Source organism: Numida meleagris, chromosome 20 (genome assembly GCF_002078875.1).
Source record: "Numida meleagris isolate 19003 breed g44 Domestic line chromosome 20, NumMel1.0, whole genome shotgun sequence".
NCBI classification, from domain to species: domain Eukaryota; kingdom Metazoa; phylum Chordata; class Aves; order Galliformes; family Numididae; genus Numida; species Numida meleagris.
The window spans coordinates 3,312,764-3,329,630 of NC_034428.1; the positions used below are offsets into that span (position 1 = coordinate 3,312,764).

The 16,867-nt window shown below is 49.7% G+C and overlaps 1 protein-coding gene across 3 annotated transcripts in view; it reads right to left on the reverse strand.

The window, feature by feature from the left end:
• Window positions 1–13,081, reverse strand: part of RERE (arginine-glutamic acid dipeptide repeats) — a 175,806-nt gene extending 162,725 nt beyond the window's left edge. For 2 of the 3 annotated variants that reach the window (XM_021417381.1, XM_021417380.1), the window contains exon 1: window positions 12,772–13,081. The gene's annotated coding sequence lies outside the window, so the exon portion shown is untranslated. The remainder of the gene's footprint in view (window positions 1–12,771) is intronic. The other variant, XM_021417376.1, reaches the window with a different exon arrangement.

Genomic DNA, 16,867 nt, shown 5'->3' on the forward strand with positions numbered 1-16,867 from the left:
TGTCGCAGTAAGCCCGCACACACCTCACTTCATATACAGGACTTCTAACACAGTCACAGCATACAAGTCCACATTCAGCAAGCCGGGCACACGTCTCAGCCAACAGCAACCACCATTACGGGGCAGAGAGGAGGCCAGATGAAGCTGAACCAGACATGCTGTTAATACAACTTAGCATCAGTTAGAATTGCCAATCAGACATGCCTCCAAACTTGAGGTAGGTGTATCAGCGCGTTGGAGAGAGAGTGCTGACGCCAAGTTTCAGAATCATCATTTTGGAACAGCGGCCTCAGCACTGCCAGCTCACAAACGAGGCACTGACCGCAGTGTGATGCATTTCTACAGCACCACAGAATGCAGAGGAATCTCGTTTTAATATATCCGTTAACGACTTACCTGACTCATAAGAATTCATCCCATCCGTTACCTTTATGTACCTGCATAAACAGAGGCTGTAAAACTCATCAGATCCTTGTCTCCCGTGTTTGTTTTCCCCTCCTTGCAGCTCGCAGTTCCACAGCCTGCCTGGTACCCATTATTAAAAGCTAAACAGATGTTTACTCAAACTACCACCACTGTTTGTGAAGCATGCAGGAGCTGTTTCTATCGGCACAGAATGGATGCCATTTACTTAGACTGCTTTAGGATGAATGGGAACCCCTAACAACGAAAGGCATTCAAGCGCACCAACACTTGTTCATGCGTTTTGATAAGAGGCACCCACTGCATTCGTTATCGCTGCATTTCACCGGTAATTCCGAGCAGATCTAGATGTGAACCATCACACCCAGCATCCCACGCGGGCACATTATCTGAGCCCAGGATTCCTTCTGCCTTCCCCACGTGGCCTGACCCCAGCAGTGAGGATTTACGGGCACGCTGTAATTGAAGCAATCTTCTCCAGAATCCGCTCATTAGCTCTCCACGCTCGTTTGTGCCCTCTGTGCTTTACGTAGGGCAAGGTTTGCCATTCTTGAACAGAATATTTTCCAGTGGCACCATTAAAATATCACCACAAAATAACCACACAGCAACAGCAAAAACCGAGCTGCTTTAGAAAAACTGAAAGGGAAAACAACTAAATATCCTTTTTTAAGAGACAATTAGTCCCAAACACAGCTCGGTTTGCTCAGCTACATCAGACTGAGAATTCAGACTCTTGCATTTTACTTGTCTGCCATTACTTGCAAACTGAAGCTGAGAACAAACGCTGCGTAAGCAACAAATAATTTGACCAACGTGCCAACAATCACTTTAATCTCTTCCACTTCACCACTGATGAACCTTTTATGAACATAATCTTCTAGGAGGTAACTGGTAATACAAGATAATCCCAGTACAAGTTTAATTAAAAATACAAACTACGTATAGCTCTGTGCTTACCAGCTCCCATTCCAAAAAGGCGAGAGCAGCAATTATTAATAGCTCTGTTAATCTGGCAAACTGAAGTGCACAGAAACGAGCTGGAGAAGCGTTCAACAGACCATTTCACGCTGAAAAATTAGTTTCCACAAATTATAATTTGCCTTAGTTTAAGCATCAGAGCAGCTATTTTTAAACTGCTGAACTGAAGCATGCTCACAGAGTTACAGATGCGGGCCTTCCACAGAAAATCCAGCACAAGATTGCTCATTGTTGCAGGCCACCACGGAATGTATGGGGGGAAGGAGGAAAGCAATTTTCCTTCCCAAGTAACACAGGATCTGAGCTGTCAGACACAAGTCAACACAGATTTCATTCAAGTTTTGAATGCCAAGAGCCTTATTTGACCAGACACAAAATACATTTGCTATTTTTAAAGATACCTCATGCCATCATTTAACCAGAGCCTGAAATTCAGGGGGAGCTTTCACACTGAAGAGCTCATCAGAAGACAGGCCCATACGCATTCAAGCGTCAGCTCTTCGAATATCAGCCATGTGCTCCCAAGCTCCACCAGCGACCTCCCCATGGTTCTGCCCTGCTCTTCCAAACCCAGGCAGAAGCATTTCAAGCTGTGTGAAAGCCTCCAGAAAGCTTTTCCCCCACTGATTTTTACCACGCAAGGTGCCAGCCACCAAGCCTGTTACTGATACAGAAGCGGTCCCTCTCCAAGCCCCAAACCTGAACCCTTTTCTCACCTTCAACTGCCTAACTCTGAGCTTCATAATCATTCCAAGTAACAACAGGAAATCTCCTGAAAAGGACAAATACTTCTAATGAACAAACCCAACACACAGAATACAGGTACCTGTAGGTGAGCTGTGACATTCTTCCCATGGAGGAGCACACCGCCCAAACCAGAGCATTTCTCACATCAGCTCCTTCTGGATTAGACTCTGCCATGACCAAAGGCCCTGTGTGGGCTCTTTCCACGCAGAAAATAGCAAGAAACCCCATGCTGGAGAGGAAAAAGAGCATGTGGACAAGCTAGCCAAATTTAACCCAGTGATCTAATGCACATTTCTTTAAGCTGTGACACTTCGCTGAGAATTAAATGCATTGTAAATATTTTTCCCTCCTACAAGAGAGCATCAAGTTTCAGACAGCCGAGTTAGCAAAACAGAAATGTGGGCAGCAGCAGTGACAAAAAAAAAAGCTAGACTCCAACAGGCTTTGCCTTTCCAGGAATACAGGCAACAAATGGTAACAGCCAAGTGCAACTGATGGCAACACGGCTGCTGCAGGGGATGCGAGTGGAGCTGCAGTCACAGGGAGCTCTTCAGGTGCTTCTCTTAAAGGATGGGATGCATTTCATTTCCCAGTGCTACCCTCTAACGTCAGGCATTTTGCACACCCTTATCTCCAAGCAGCTCCTCACTAATGTGAGAACCTCCAGCACAAGATTCTGCAGTGCTCGGTCCCCTGAGATGCAGAGGTTTGTTCTGATAGCAGTTTAAAGAAAAATAAAAAAGAATATAGTTGTACCGTGCTGTAGAGACAGCACTTACAGCCCACCCTGACAGCCAATTCATCTACAGTCCAAATTCATAAGTAATCAAATCACTAGAGCAAGCGTATCAGCCGCACACCACGCTCTGCAAGTTCCCTCTGACAAACCCTTCCAGCAGCTACAGCCCTGCTGCACAGAGCAGTGCTGCCACAGCTGCGGGAATCACCCTGCTATGGATGGCTGCTCCCCCAGCCTGATTTCTGCAAGCAGGAATGGATGACCCTGAGAATTGTCAGCACCAAGGAACTAAGCAGCAACCATCTCAGAGGGGTGTGTACGCGATGCTACCCAAACAGGCTTTCCCACATCGATCCATTACCTGTTAAGTGTACAATGCCTTTTATAACTGAAACACAAACACTGAAGGACAGGAGGCAGGCCCTCCTTCAAGGCCTCTCATCACTGTTCCTGTAAGACATTTGCACACCTCAGCTTTTCACCCGGCTTGTCCCAGTTGGCAAGGTTTGTTGACCACCTGTCCTTTCCCTGCATAATTGTCACATATTACAGCAGGCGGTGTACAAAACGTGTACAGGAGCAGGGGAGGACGAGGTTTGACTGGTATCACAGGGCAGCCCACGTATAAAGACCCCACCACACACCCACAGTAAATTCTGATGCCTTTGAGCAAACCTTTCTGTTCAAGCTCTTAGCAGAAGATCCAGCACCAAGGCCTTCTGCTGCTGGAGTTCCACTGCCAGGGATGAAAAAGAGCAGAGCAAGTCCAAAAGGAAAGGGCTCCTTCCTGATAACACTATGGCATCGAGCGTTAGCTGAGAGCATTCTCAGCAGTGTCATGCAGTGGCATGGGCTCACTACAGCCACAGCCTCCTCTCCTGAGCACAGCCTGGAGGGAAAGGCTACCCAAGCTCAGGAACACATCCAACCACACAGAGAACGGCCCTGGCTGGACTTCAAACAGAAAATCTGAGATCACAGAAGGATCTGTCGGTTTTCTGCGCTGCAAGAATTAATCTCCCCTGCTTAACTTTCTCCTCGGAAGCCCTTCCTTCCTCTTCCCCAGGAATAAAAGGAGCTGGACAAGGAATATTTCAGCCTTTTGCACCCACCCACTGAACCACGCGCTGATTTCTAACAGCTCCATTTCAAGGAGCTTCAGCTTATTTCCCACTAAACTACTTTCTGAAGAAACATTTTCAACAAAGGCAAACGCATACAAGGGAAACCTTTCCTCAGCTTACTGATGGGTGCCATCACCTCTTACCATCTTAAAAAGCTCATTCAACATTTATGTCTTCACCTCTGTATACCCAACAGCAAAATCCCGGTTTCATTCTCTGTCAGGAGGTGGAGAGAACGTTACTCAGAATGTATCTCCAGTATTGATTCAGAGCGCTCTCTGAATGAGCAAGCAGTCAATTAGTAACAAGAGGGAGACTAAGTACAGGAGCTCTCCATTAGCAATACCTAAGAGACAGCCTGTTATTACAAAGCATAACAGTGCGTATTTTCTGCTAAAAACCCAAACAAGTAAACCAGGAAGCATCTCCTTTGAAATGGAGAAGTACCAGATAGGTATCAAAGACGCATCACAACACAGCAAATGCAGAAAACCTAACTCCCCACGCTTCATTATTATTTTATAGCTTGCTAGTTCTTTATAGAAAAATAAAAATCAGCCCATAGACAAAGCTGAAGGTTTGCCATAGCACCAGTTTTCTGGGTTCTGAGACACCAAGCCAGGCTTCCTCATGCTGCTCATCACCTCTGCAGCTCCCTGGTAACGCACGCTACCACCTCACCTCCTCTGCAAGCAGTAAAATGCAATGGCCATGAGAGATTCAGCTCAGGGTCACACAGCAAGTCACTCCAAGTGCCAGAAGCACAACCTAAACATTGCCACACCAGCATCTAAACTCTTCTTAAGGACTGACAACATGCAAGCCTTCCGGCCTCTCTTGTCTGCTTACAGCATGACCATTTACCATCTTCAGGAACTGAATATGTGACCTAATTAAAATATCTGTGGGATTTAATACAGGAAACATGTTTAATTTCCAACAGGATGTTACAAACAAGAAGCCTCATTCATTTATCAATCCTCCCAGCCCTTCTTTTCAAGGATATCCAACATGTGTACTAGGGCATCGGAAAAAACCCAGCAAGGAAAAATGTGAATGTAATTTATCAGGACTCAGAAGGCTTCGCTACACGTACACACAAGTAATTACCTTCCACATCATACTTACTAAACTTGTACTTTGGGACAAAAAGCTACGGAAGTTGTTATTTGATGAATAATTAGTTTAGGAAAGAGCACGAGGCTCTCACAAATTGAAGCATGCCTGCATGGAGAGAAGTGACATACAACGAGAACACAAGCGGGGCCAGTTTCATTTGTTTCATAGATTACAGACGGCGAAAGAGGAGCATGCAGAGAGACAACAAAATTCAACAATAAAAGGCCATGTCAATTTGCCAGGAAGAGAAGCAGGAAATAATCAACAAATGACTTTTTCCCTCCAGAAAAACAAGCAGATACGCCGCTAATAGCAATGTGTAACAAAGTCAGCCACGGAAGGCAGCTGTGACAGTGCCCCAGACTCTCGGAAAAGCAATATCCGCAACCACGCTAACCACCACAGCACAGAGCAGCAGGTAGGAGCCCTGCATCTACAGGAGGGAAATGGGCATAAGCAAGAAAGAAAATACGAGTGGAGATGATAAATATTACAAATCACATTGATTACTGCTGGCCTGCCAATGGACGTCAGACAGGCAGCAAGAGGTCACTGCAATTCTGGCATCTCCCTATGAATTGGTACAACTCAAACTGTGTCTATTTACAATCACTGCACCACCACCTTGTCACTGCCTGCGCTCCTACATCTGAAAGCTTTGATGGGAACAGCCAGACGGCAGCCATGGGTGCTCCAGCAGGTCACAAGAGAAGCTGGATCCTGCCTAGCTCTTCTTTCAAGAGCATATGGTAACATTTGTCTCAGCCCTCCACTAATCCAAACATTATTCAGACCGTCATCCAGAACCATGCATCGCAAAATCCCCCCAATTCCAAGAGACTGCACATAAACAGAAAAGCCCTAAATCTATTTTCTCTTTATTCAGACACTAGGCTGCTTTATTTTCCTCTGGGGCTTCGGAGAACTACTTGCATTACCATACTCCAACCCACACCTCTTCAAAATACTCGCCTTTGCTGGGTTATCCACATTCCACCCTTTTCTCTCAACTCCTTTGATTTAAAGCTTAACCTCTGGAACAATCTCCCACTCTGCCTTGGCCAGCCAACACTAGATCAGCCATAAACCATTTCTCCACTGTCATCAGCTGAAAGCCCTCCATGGCTCCTGCCCAGAGTTTAGCCGAATCAAGCAGGGAATATCAAGTTTACCATGGAAACTGCTCTGGAGAACGAGGGGGAGATTTCCTTCATTAACCACAGATACAAGGGGCAGATGAGAGCAAATTTAAGAACCAGAACACCACAAATCAACTTGTGCGCGCAATCATAAACAACTGCCACTTAAGTTTTACAAATAAAAGTCATCGGGAATTAAACACCCAGCTCCAAACAGCCCTAAGGTGAGCCACGTTACCCCCGCTGGCTCTTACCAGCTGGGCATTTGACTCTCAGGTCTCCAAATGCACTGGTACCTTCAGGTTCATGCACTGGCTAAGCTTCCTCACCTTAAGGGTTCACGTAATTCAGCGGTCAGAGGCAGGTCTATTAACTTTCGTCAAGTGAAAATGAATGACCTTGAAGACATAAATTAGATTTCTGCATCTCGCGCCCAGTTTGTAAAAATGAGGATTAAGCGTTTAAGTCTCCTGCACCGACCTCATTAGGAGGTCTCTAATGGAGGCACTGCGTTCATTTTTATGTAAGATGTACCATTTTGGCACAGAGGGATCGTGGAACAGAAGTGTTGGGAGCCCAACTATCGCTGTGCATTTTGATCACCTTAAAAGCCTCTGGTTTACCCTCACTCCTAAATGAACTCAGTCACACGTACGCTTTTTGGAAGACTCATCATTCTTAAACGAAAATATTTAATACGTAACATACAGCACAAAGCTTCTGATACCCAACACCCCAAGATATTTAGTTAAGCAGTAACTAAACTTGCCATCTGCCTCCAAACCAGGGAATTAAGTGCTCGCCTGCAATGCAGGACAATCCCAGAAATACAGAGACCATTCAACGCTCAGAAATACAGAGACCACCATGCACGGCTTGGTTGTCTATTCCACCACATCACCACTCTGCATTACGCAGCAGTGCAGCCATGAGACTGCGGGAGTGCTCGGGTCTGGAACAGCTCAGCCACGAGCTGCTGCTGGAGCAGGGCAGCCTCAGCAGCAGTACAGAGCAGACCCACCTCGGGCACCGCAACTCTGCCCCACAGCCTTCAGCAGCAGCTCCAGCACCACGAGTTCAATGCTCATGACACATTTTACCTCTCCCACATACACACTTTGACCAGTTTCTCACTTAATGAGACTCAAAATCTCTCTTTGCTAGAGCGTCCGCTGCCCAAAGCCCAGGCAGCGTTGGTTAAAGCAGCACCCAAGCCAGTTTGTCAACTCACATAAGGCCCAGGCGGCCACGGCACACGCAGCACACGCTGCTCACCCGAGGTACAGATGCTGAGATGAGGTCCCAGGGGTAACAGGCATCCTGCGCTGAGGACCCAGAGCCATTTACCAAAGGAGAGCAGTAAGCAGCTGCCTGAAGTCACCATCCCTCAGAGATAGATAGCATCTCACCTACACCGCCATTAGGGGCTAACGCTTGCAGTAGAGCTGCTAGCACTCATTAAGCTGCACTGCTACTTACTCTACACTAACTCACTAAGGGACCCTCACCACATTTGAGGCACAAATATATACAAGTTAAGAGCACGATGCGTGTGACCAGCAGAGCCCAGGGTGGATTTCCCCCCTCCATTCCCCTGCATGCAGTCAGACTGCCAGAGCTCCATGTACAGAAATCTGCCTGCAGGATCAAGAGCTTACTACATAATATCTGCTTAAGAATTTAATATATATGGCTCACAAGGAATCTGAGATCAAATAAGATCCATCGACTCTAAATTTCAGTCCCTTCAGATCAATTAGCCTTACTATAGGCAAGTCATTTGTTGGAGGCTCGGAATAAAAACCCACCAAGAGCCATGCCAGAGGAAAGTATCTATGAGCACAAGGTCACAGAACTTCCTTTCTCCTCCTTTAACACGATTTCTCACAGGGAAAACAAAACAAAAAGTCCCTGGTCCCCTCACTTCCACCCCCCCCCCCCCACACACACACACACCAGGAACTTCTGGTGCATAATGAATTCCAACCAAGCCTACCCCGACAGTCATCTCAGCAATAACCGACATTCCTGAAAGTTTTGTGCAACCCAGCAAACGGATGGGGAAAAAACCACCTAATTACATCCCCACTAAGGCATGGCCAGACAGAACCCAGCACTTACGCTGCCTGGGCAGCCAGGAGGGCAGCGCATCCCTGCCTGCTCAGCTGCTACCAAGGGTGGGGGAAGGAAGAAGGAACCAGATGCAGGGGGCAAACTTCAGGACTAACGAGCTCTGCCTCTTAAAGAGAATGATGGCAACATAAGCTTCATTAGCACCGCTGGTCATGGAAATAGATGTGCCCTACAAGCTTCATTGCATGCACCAGAACATACCACCTAACACTCTCCATTGTGAACTGGAAATCTGGCTGCACAGTTAAACAGGCCTGACCTGTCAGTATCAGGGTTAAAAATAACACCACAGGATCATTTATTAAATATATTTAAGTAAAACAGATTAAGTAAGAGCTCAAAATGAACCAGCCATCACTTTCTGCCGCTTACCTTGGATTTTACACAGCTAACCGCCTCTCTCATTCCCGTTCCATAGGAACAAAAGGCAGCCTGAGCATTCCAACAAGTACCTGCCTTGCAATAACTCAAGTTCACTTGGAATCTAACAGAAGTACGCACTGCCTAAGCTGACCCGCACTTCCCAAGCTGCCCTTTTAACAGAACCAAGGTGCCAAGCACAAACACAATCCTTTATGCACACGTCCCAGAGCACCACCACCACCACCACCACCAGCTCCCACGTGGGGCATTTCACGCACACAGTTCTAAGAATTCCACGCCTAAGAAAAGCCACCACCAGCCCCAGGAGCACAGAGGGAAAGCTGCTATCGCACCCATGCCTCTATCCCTTTTCACTCAGTCACCACCCCATTCTGGATGCTCAGTGAACTACGTACACATACGCATTCAAAAAAAAAAAAACAACTACTGAGATGGGGAACGAGCAGCTAATATTTCAACCCGTTTGTTTTTTTCAGACACTTACAGCAATGCTTTGCCTCCGTAGAATTCTAAATCAAAAGGAGCCGGCGTCGCATTCGTATCTTGTTTGCTCCTTTGTTCATACATCAGCCTCTCTGAAAAGAGCAGTTGGGCACAGCTACCAATGCTACAAAAGCTTGTGTACAATGCCACGGGCAATCCGGCGTAAGGAGCACAAAGCAGCTCCGCCAGCCCAAGGCACAGCAGGATCTCCTGCCCAGCACCTTGCTGGCACCCAACCCCGCCTGGCCCTGCAGCGGGACAGTCCATGCACTCCCCTACTTCCCTGTTGCAGCCGAGCCACTTCACATTCGTGGAGAACAAGATTCCTTTCAAGAAGCTTTCAGAAAACAAACACACGCTGAACAAAGTTTGAGAAGGCCTTTCCCTTGTAACAGCTTTTACAGCCCTGGTCTCCCCACTTAAACACCCGGAGCTGCTCGCTCACCCTGTTTCAGGATAACATCATAATGCAATGTTTTCTACTCAGCATTATTTCCTTATAATCTTGAAATTAGCCACAAATCAAGCCCCGCGCTCCTGCGCCAGCACCGCAGAGCACAGTGTGCTTCTGGAGCTTACGGTGTCCTTAAATATGGCAGGTAATGAAATCAAAGCCACCCTCAGGCAATCTTAATGTACCAACAGCTCTGCTGAGAAGATAACACAGGTTCTGCTGTGCTATTACACAGCCACTAACACATACTTGCAAAATTCTATATGCTCATAGCACATTTTTTCCTCCCACTCCCAAAAGTGAAATAACTTCTTTATGGGCAGAACAACGGCCCAGTATGGCTGGAACAGAGAGATGCATTCTGTAGCTATGATAGTACATTTAAAAATAGGATGTCATTTTAAATACCAACTAAACAGCAACATGAAAATAGCATTTTTCTTACCTAAGCTCTAACCAGCGTTAAGAATTACACATACAATCTCCGCTCGCAACTGTGAACGTTGTCAATTATTGGCCTTGCGCTGCGGCAGCACAGAGCCCGTTCCCACAGCTCCACAAGACAGACTTGTGCAGCACACCGAAAACCCACCGAGGTACAACAAACTCCTGGATGCAAGGAAATAACCATTAGTTAACCCAGCTGCGGAACTGCTGCTGAAGGCAGCTCTGTCTCTCCCAGCTCCGCTTAGCTTTTCTGCTGGAGAACTGCACACCATCCAGCACGGGGACAGCAGGGCTCTGCCCAGATGGAGCTCTCTCTCCTGGTCACTCCACAGCACAGAGTTACATGCCACTGGACTCAAAGGCACAGAAAGGCAGCACAAGCTCCGCACTGTGCCTCCTTGAGCACTCCAATCACAGCAATTGTGCTGACAACAACCTACAGTGTTGAAAATATTGCTAGCCGCAACACAGCTATGCAAGCCGTAGAACAGTGGAAAAGAAAAAAGCTGCCAATCCATGGGCAATCCCCTATTTGATCTAGGTAGGGAAGCTGAAGAAGAAAGCCACCTAGCCGGGGCAGAGCTGGAAACAACTTGGAAGGCTCATGGTGTAGTCACTGCTCCGTTCAGCTCTAACAGCCCTGCTGCCTCCTCTCCATGCTTTTTCCAGAAGACCCAGCACCTATTCCTCAGCACTCACCGTTCCATTCCCTCTTTGCACACCTCCCTGGTTCCTGTTACCCCAGAGGTGCCCGGGTGGCCCCGCACTGCCCACACCCGACCCATGGCAGCTCCAGCACTCCCCTTCCACAGCCTTAGCACACACTGCAAGTGTTGTTTTTTTTTTTAAAAAAACAAACAGATGCTGCCATAAAACCAAGAAGCATTAAGCAATCAAGAAAGGAAACTGTCTACACTGAAACCACCTCCTGGCCTCTGTGCACTTCCTTCAACTTCCATCGTCCCAACGTGTTTATGGGAAGCGCTCTCCCCCGCAGCCATTACCCCTGCACACGTGCCCCCTGACCACGCACCCCTCAGGAGCAGTGGTTTTCATTGCAGGGTGCTCCCCGGGGGTGGGGGACATGGCAAAGCACAAGAGGAAGTTGAGAGGGGTTGCAAGGAGCGCACTCGGAGCGTCACCTCGCGTGCTCCCTCTCTTCATTCTCACTCACAGACAGAGAACGGAGCCAGCACTGGGAGGGGAGGAGGGAAAGCACACAGAGTGTTTTGGCATCCTTCAGCTTCTCGTTAGCTATTTTGGCTTTTGGCAAGGTTAGCGACAGGCCATTCTGGAGAAGGAGGAAAGAGGTAGGAAACGCTCCCTGTTCTCCGTCCCTGCTCAAAGGAGAGGAGCTCTGCCTGCGCGAGCACAGTCCCAAACACAGCAGTGCACCGCACAGAACAATGAGCTCCAGCCCGGGCATTGTGTGCATCCACCTCCCTCCTCCCCTCCAGCACTCAGCAACCAACAACACAAGCCCTAAAATCGCCCTCATCTCCACCAGCCCCGTCCATAATCCTCCAGGACGAACTCAGGGAGGGAGGCCAAGGGAAGATGTATTTACCAGAAGTGCTTTTATTATTATAGAAACACTGCCACCCCTCTCAGCCACCACGGATTTCTCAATCCTAAGGGAGCAGCGTACACAAAACCAATGTTTGCCTAGTAATGCTACAACTACAGAAAGCATTACGCATCGCCCATCCATCCGAGCGTTTGATGCGAGCCTTTCACAACGCGTATTTCTTTTTGACACGCTGTTTGCTTTTATCCGGGTAAAATCTGTATTTAAGCAAGGGCATGCTATGTGCATGATGTCACCTGGGTTTGCTGTGGGTAAGCCGAACCGGAGCAAGGAGCGGCGGAGCGGGCTGCCCGTTCCAGCTGCACACACACAGCACCGAGCTCAGCCAGCGGTCACTGCCACGGGGCAGCAAAGGGGCACGGCGCAGCCCGAGCCCCCCACCACCCCCGGGAACGGCGCTGCTTCCAGGGAAAACTCCGCGTGCCAAGTCCGTAACCCGGCACGAACTGCACCCAGCGTGCGAACGTAAACCTGGGGGAAGGCGCCCGACAATGAATCACATTGTTTTCCTCCGGCGGCCGCTTCCAGCGGCGAAACCCCCAGCGCCGTCCGCCCTCCCACTACTTCTGATCCCCCGGCGGCTCCTTCCGCACTTTGGAAAGAGAAAAACGGGAAAACGAGGGCCGAGAGGGAGGGCTCTCCCCCCGCCGCGGGACGTGCGCGGCGCCCGCTCGCTCCGCGTCCCCGCAGCGCTCCGTGCCAGCCCGCGGCGCCAGGCACCCAGCGCCTTCCTTTGTGTCCCCGCGCCAGCACAGCTCCCCTCCCCTCCCCTCGCACCGCCGGGCAACTCCGGCCTTTCCCGGGGAGCCTTTCCTCCGTTCGCTAAGCCCGGCGGAGGAACAAAACAGGAAAACGCCAAAAAAAAAAAAAATCAGAAGAATAATAATGGAAAAGAAAATAGAGAATAAAAAAAAAAAATAAAACAATAGAAAAGCAGAAGGCAGCCACCGGAGCCCCGCGCTCCCCCCGGCCCGGCAGCCCCACCGCCGGCCCTCCCCGCGCCCACCTACCTCGGCGGGGCTACACCATCCGCGGCGGCTCCGTGTCGCTGCCGGGACAAAGCGGCGGCGGCGGCGGGGGCCGCTGCGCGGGGAGGAGGAGGAAGAGGAGAGGAGGAGGCGGCGGGGAGCGGTTCCCCTCCGGCTGTGGGGCGGCGATCGGCAGGGTCCCCGCGCGGTGCCTCAGCGGCGGCAGCCCAGGGGCATCGTCACGGGGAGAGCGGGAGCGGGGCGGGGGCCGGGCGGCGGGCTGGGGGCGCACAGCCGAGCGCTGCCTCCGCCTCTGCCTTCCTTCCCTCACACACGCACGCACGCACGCAGCGAGCGGGCACCCAGCAACGCAGCCAGGCCGGAGCCGCCTGCCAGTATCCCGCTTTCCTATTGGCGGAGAGGAGGCAACCCGTGACCCGGCAGGAGGCCGGGACCAATCGGGGGAGTGGATGGAAGTGATTTAAAAGAATAGGGGGAAGGCGACGCGGGGGGGCGCCGGGCCGGGCACGGGGTACCGGGCCTGGCGGCACAAAGCCGGCCTGTCCCCGCCCGGCCCCGGGGCTGCAGGCCGGGCTTCGCCTCACGGCCCCGAGCCGCCCGTGTGTTCGCCGTCACGTTAACCTTCATGCTAAATGATACGAGCAGCGTGGGTAGCCGGGGTTAGGCCGCCCCGGTGCAGCAGCACGCTGGGTTCGGAACGGGAGGGAGCGCGCTGCCCGGCCCCGAGCCCCCCCGGGCCTGGCTGCAGCCATGAGGCCGAGCGGGGCGAGGCCGCGCTGTGTGTGTGCCTCAACGCCCGCACAGCCCCACACGGCACCGCCGCCTCAGCGCCTGCCAGCACGCTGCCCGGGTTGTTCTTCGAATGAATGAACAGTTCTCAGCGTTGCGAGTAAACACGTTTCGAGCACCTTCAGCGAACGCTGAACCAACGCGGCGCGAGGTGTCAGGGCTCCGCCACGCGCCTTTGTCTGCGCGGAGGCCGCAGGCTGCCAGGCCTCGTGGGCCGCGTGTAATGCATCGCTGGGTACAGCGCTGGTGGTGCTGCTCATGGCACGGTGCGGCAAGGAAGCTGTCACGGCGGCAGAATTCCCAATTACCGCGCGGCAATTAATAAAGCACCCGGTCGCTCAGGAGGCTTTCAGGCTGCTTCGGCTCGGAGCTATCACACTGTCACAAAAGATACGTACCCGTGCCATCAGTAGCGCAAACTTGTTGTTTAACCTTAACCTTAGCTTTCATCTGCGGAACGCAGGCCAGCAAAATAAATCACATGGCCGTAAAGGAAGTCACGCATTCTTCCCGGGGAGCTGAGAAATTTCATGTGGAATTACATCTCCTTTTCGAAAAAGCGCTAGGATCTGTCAGGAAGGATTTTGCCCTCAATTACACTCGTGTAACCCCAACTGTTTGCTGTCTCTGTAAACTGCCTTCACGGCTGATTCCAGCGGTATCGCAGGAGATACGTTTGAGGCTGTTAACGTTGTTGCCTTTAGCAGAGGGAAGTGGAAACTCTCTTCCCTGAAGAGAAAAGCACACGCAAGATCTGAGGTCTGCACATCAGAGGAATTTAGCTCTTTACCCTGGGCAAACAGGCCAAATTTATCCCTGGTACAACTTCGGGGACATTACCACCAGAGGTTGAGACACAGAGTTGATTGTGTTCTAATAACTAATTTAGATAAGCGTCTAAAAATGCACATCAGTTAAATGTCTGACACAGCCATTTTGGAGGCTGTGCTTTAGCTGTCCTTGATCGAGGCTGATTCCATCTCTCCTATTTTCTCAGCTAATTACAATTTCACGTTCCTCGGTCTCTGGATGTACGCCTTAGGAACTGTACAAATTGCCACGACGGCGGGCTTGCCTTCAGCTCTCTGCAGTCACCATCTCTGTGACGGCAAAAAATTCACCACAGCAGCCCCCTCCCCGCCTCCTGCCGACCTCCAGGTGATCATTTGGATGATATATTTTGTTGCTAAACAAAAATAAGCACATTTGGGGGGGATTTCCTCTTATGTTGTGTAACTAACATCTGTGTCCTCCTGAAATCCTCACAGGCAGCTGAAGTGCAGGAGCAGGTGATTATTCACAGCCAGTTACAGCAGGCAGCCCCACATCCTCATACCACGCACAACTGATCCAATTATAAGTTTGCTTCTTAGCCAGAGGATTGTTGCAGGAATAGCACTTGAAGTGTTTTCTTTGGCAAAGACGCAGCCCTCCCTGTGGACAATAATAAACAAAGCCAGAGACCTTGCCCTGTAATCTTCTACCAGCTAAAGTGGCACGAGGTTTAGTCAGCACAGATGATCAAGGAAGATCCAAATGCTGCAGAGAGATCATTGTCTCCCTGTCTGGTGGCTGCAGACTTTCACGGTTCGCATCCCTCTGGAGAGAGATTGATGGTGAAATTACCAGGCATATTCTACATGTAAAATACTTTAAACACATATGGATTGTCTATGCGAGATCCTAGCAGGTCTCTAACAAGGCATTTTCTGACATCCTTGCAACGTTTCGTGTGTCTATCCCCTGGCGCTCCTGGGAGGTACAGAAGTGCTGATGCAGAGAAAGCCTAATTGGCTAAATCCACACAGAGACTTAAATTCCAACAGGCTACATAAGGTACCTACACAGAATATGTTAATCCTCGAAATCCTGTTCCTTACCCCTGGATATTTCTAAAGATCTGATGCAGCAACATTTCTGCTCCCTGAGTACGCCGGATGCGAAGCACTGCTTCTGCGGCCAGCTGGAAATGCCTCTGCCTCAACTGCAGGCAAGGTCACCCCACCATCCCAATGGCATTGCCAGCCCCACGGGGGCTGCCCGGCCCTGCTGCGTGCTCAGGGGTCCGTGCAGCCTCTGTCTTGTGGAGGGCATTCAGCCAGGAAAAGGCTGATGTGTACCCGGCCTCGTCTGCTGCTTTTCCATCTTCCACGCTTTCACAAACCTGTCCCACGTCGCTGTGTCAGCTCCTTCAGCCCCTCAACACAGAGCCCTGCTCCGCCAGTCCTGCCTTCAGCACCCATTGAGGCAAAGACGCAGTAGAAACTCCATATGCTTAGCACTGTTATTGTTACATGATGGAAATACCATGCCGAGTTTTGTCTGTTACTTATCCATGTTCCTAAACACACATCTTCTTCATTAGGGGGGGAAAAAAAGAGCCAGTGGCGAAATAGCACTTTGTGTAGGGACGGAAAGCGGCACTGATGCAAAAGGAAAATCACTTTCAAACAAAATAGGTCATCATTGCGTGAAGAGTTAAAGTGTTTCATGACAAATTTGCTGCCAAATCCAGATAACATTCACGTGGGTGGAGAAAAGCACCCGTAGTGCAGCCAGCAAACCTCAGGATCACTCTGGAAGGGAATAAATACATTTACATAGTAATGATATGAAACATTTCTGGGTTTATTAGAGTGATGCAAGAAGAACTCTTACCCTGGGCAAAGGAGGATTCTGCAGACTTTTGTCCCCTTTCAGATGCTGACCTGTTTCCTGCATGTGCATAAAACGTTCCTGACGCTTCCCTTTTGCTGCAAAGTTTACTGTCAGCGTATTACAGAGAGCATGAACTGTTCAGTCAGTAGCCATAGAGGTTTAGCACATGGATAACTGACTTAGTGCTGGCCTGGATTGTTTTTTCTTTGCAGGTTTCGATTACATTTCTTTCCTCCTCCCTTTGCAAGCCCTTGCATCTATTATAGCTGACATCCATACGTCAGTGTATGCGGTATATTAACTTCTTTAAAGTATCTCTACACAGCTGTGTTCTAACAGGGCTCTTTAAAAACAAATAAATAAGTGTTACTGAATGAAACAAAAATCTCTGAGAAAAATATCTGACGAGGAGACAGCGAATGAAAAAATAGCAGCCCTGGGAAACGTGCAAACACCGTCTCACCCCAGCCAGAGAAAATGAGAGAGGGGGGGAGATTTTTTATGCCACAGTCATGAAATTCCAAACCAGTCTTGACCATGACAGATGAGTCAGGTTCCAACCTCAGCAATGCAGTGAAAACCCAGCTCTAATGAAACAGGCAAATGTCAATACAGCGATTAGCCGGGAAGATAATATTCTGAGAGGCTTTTACAGATGACCTAACTCCAC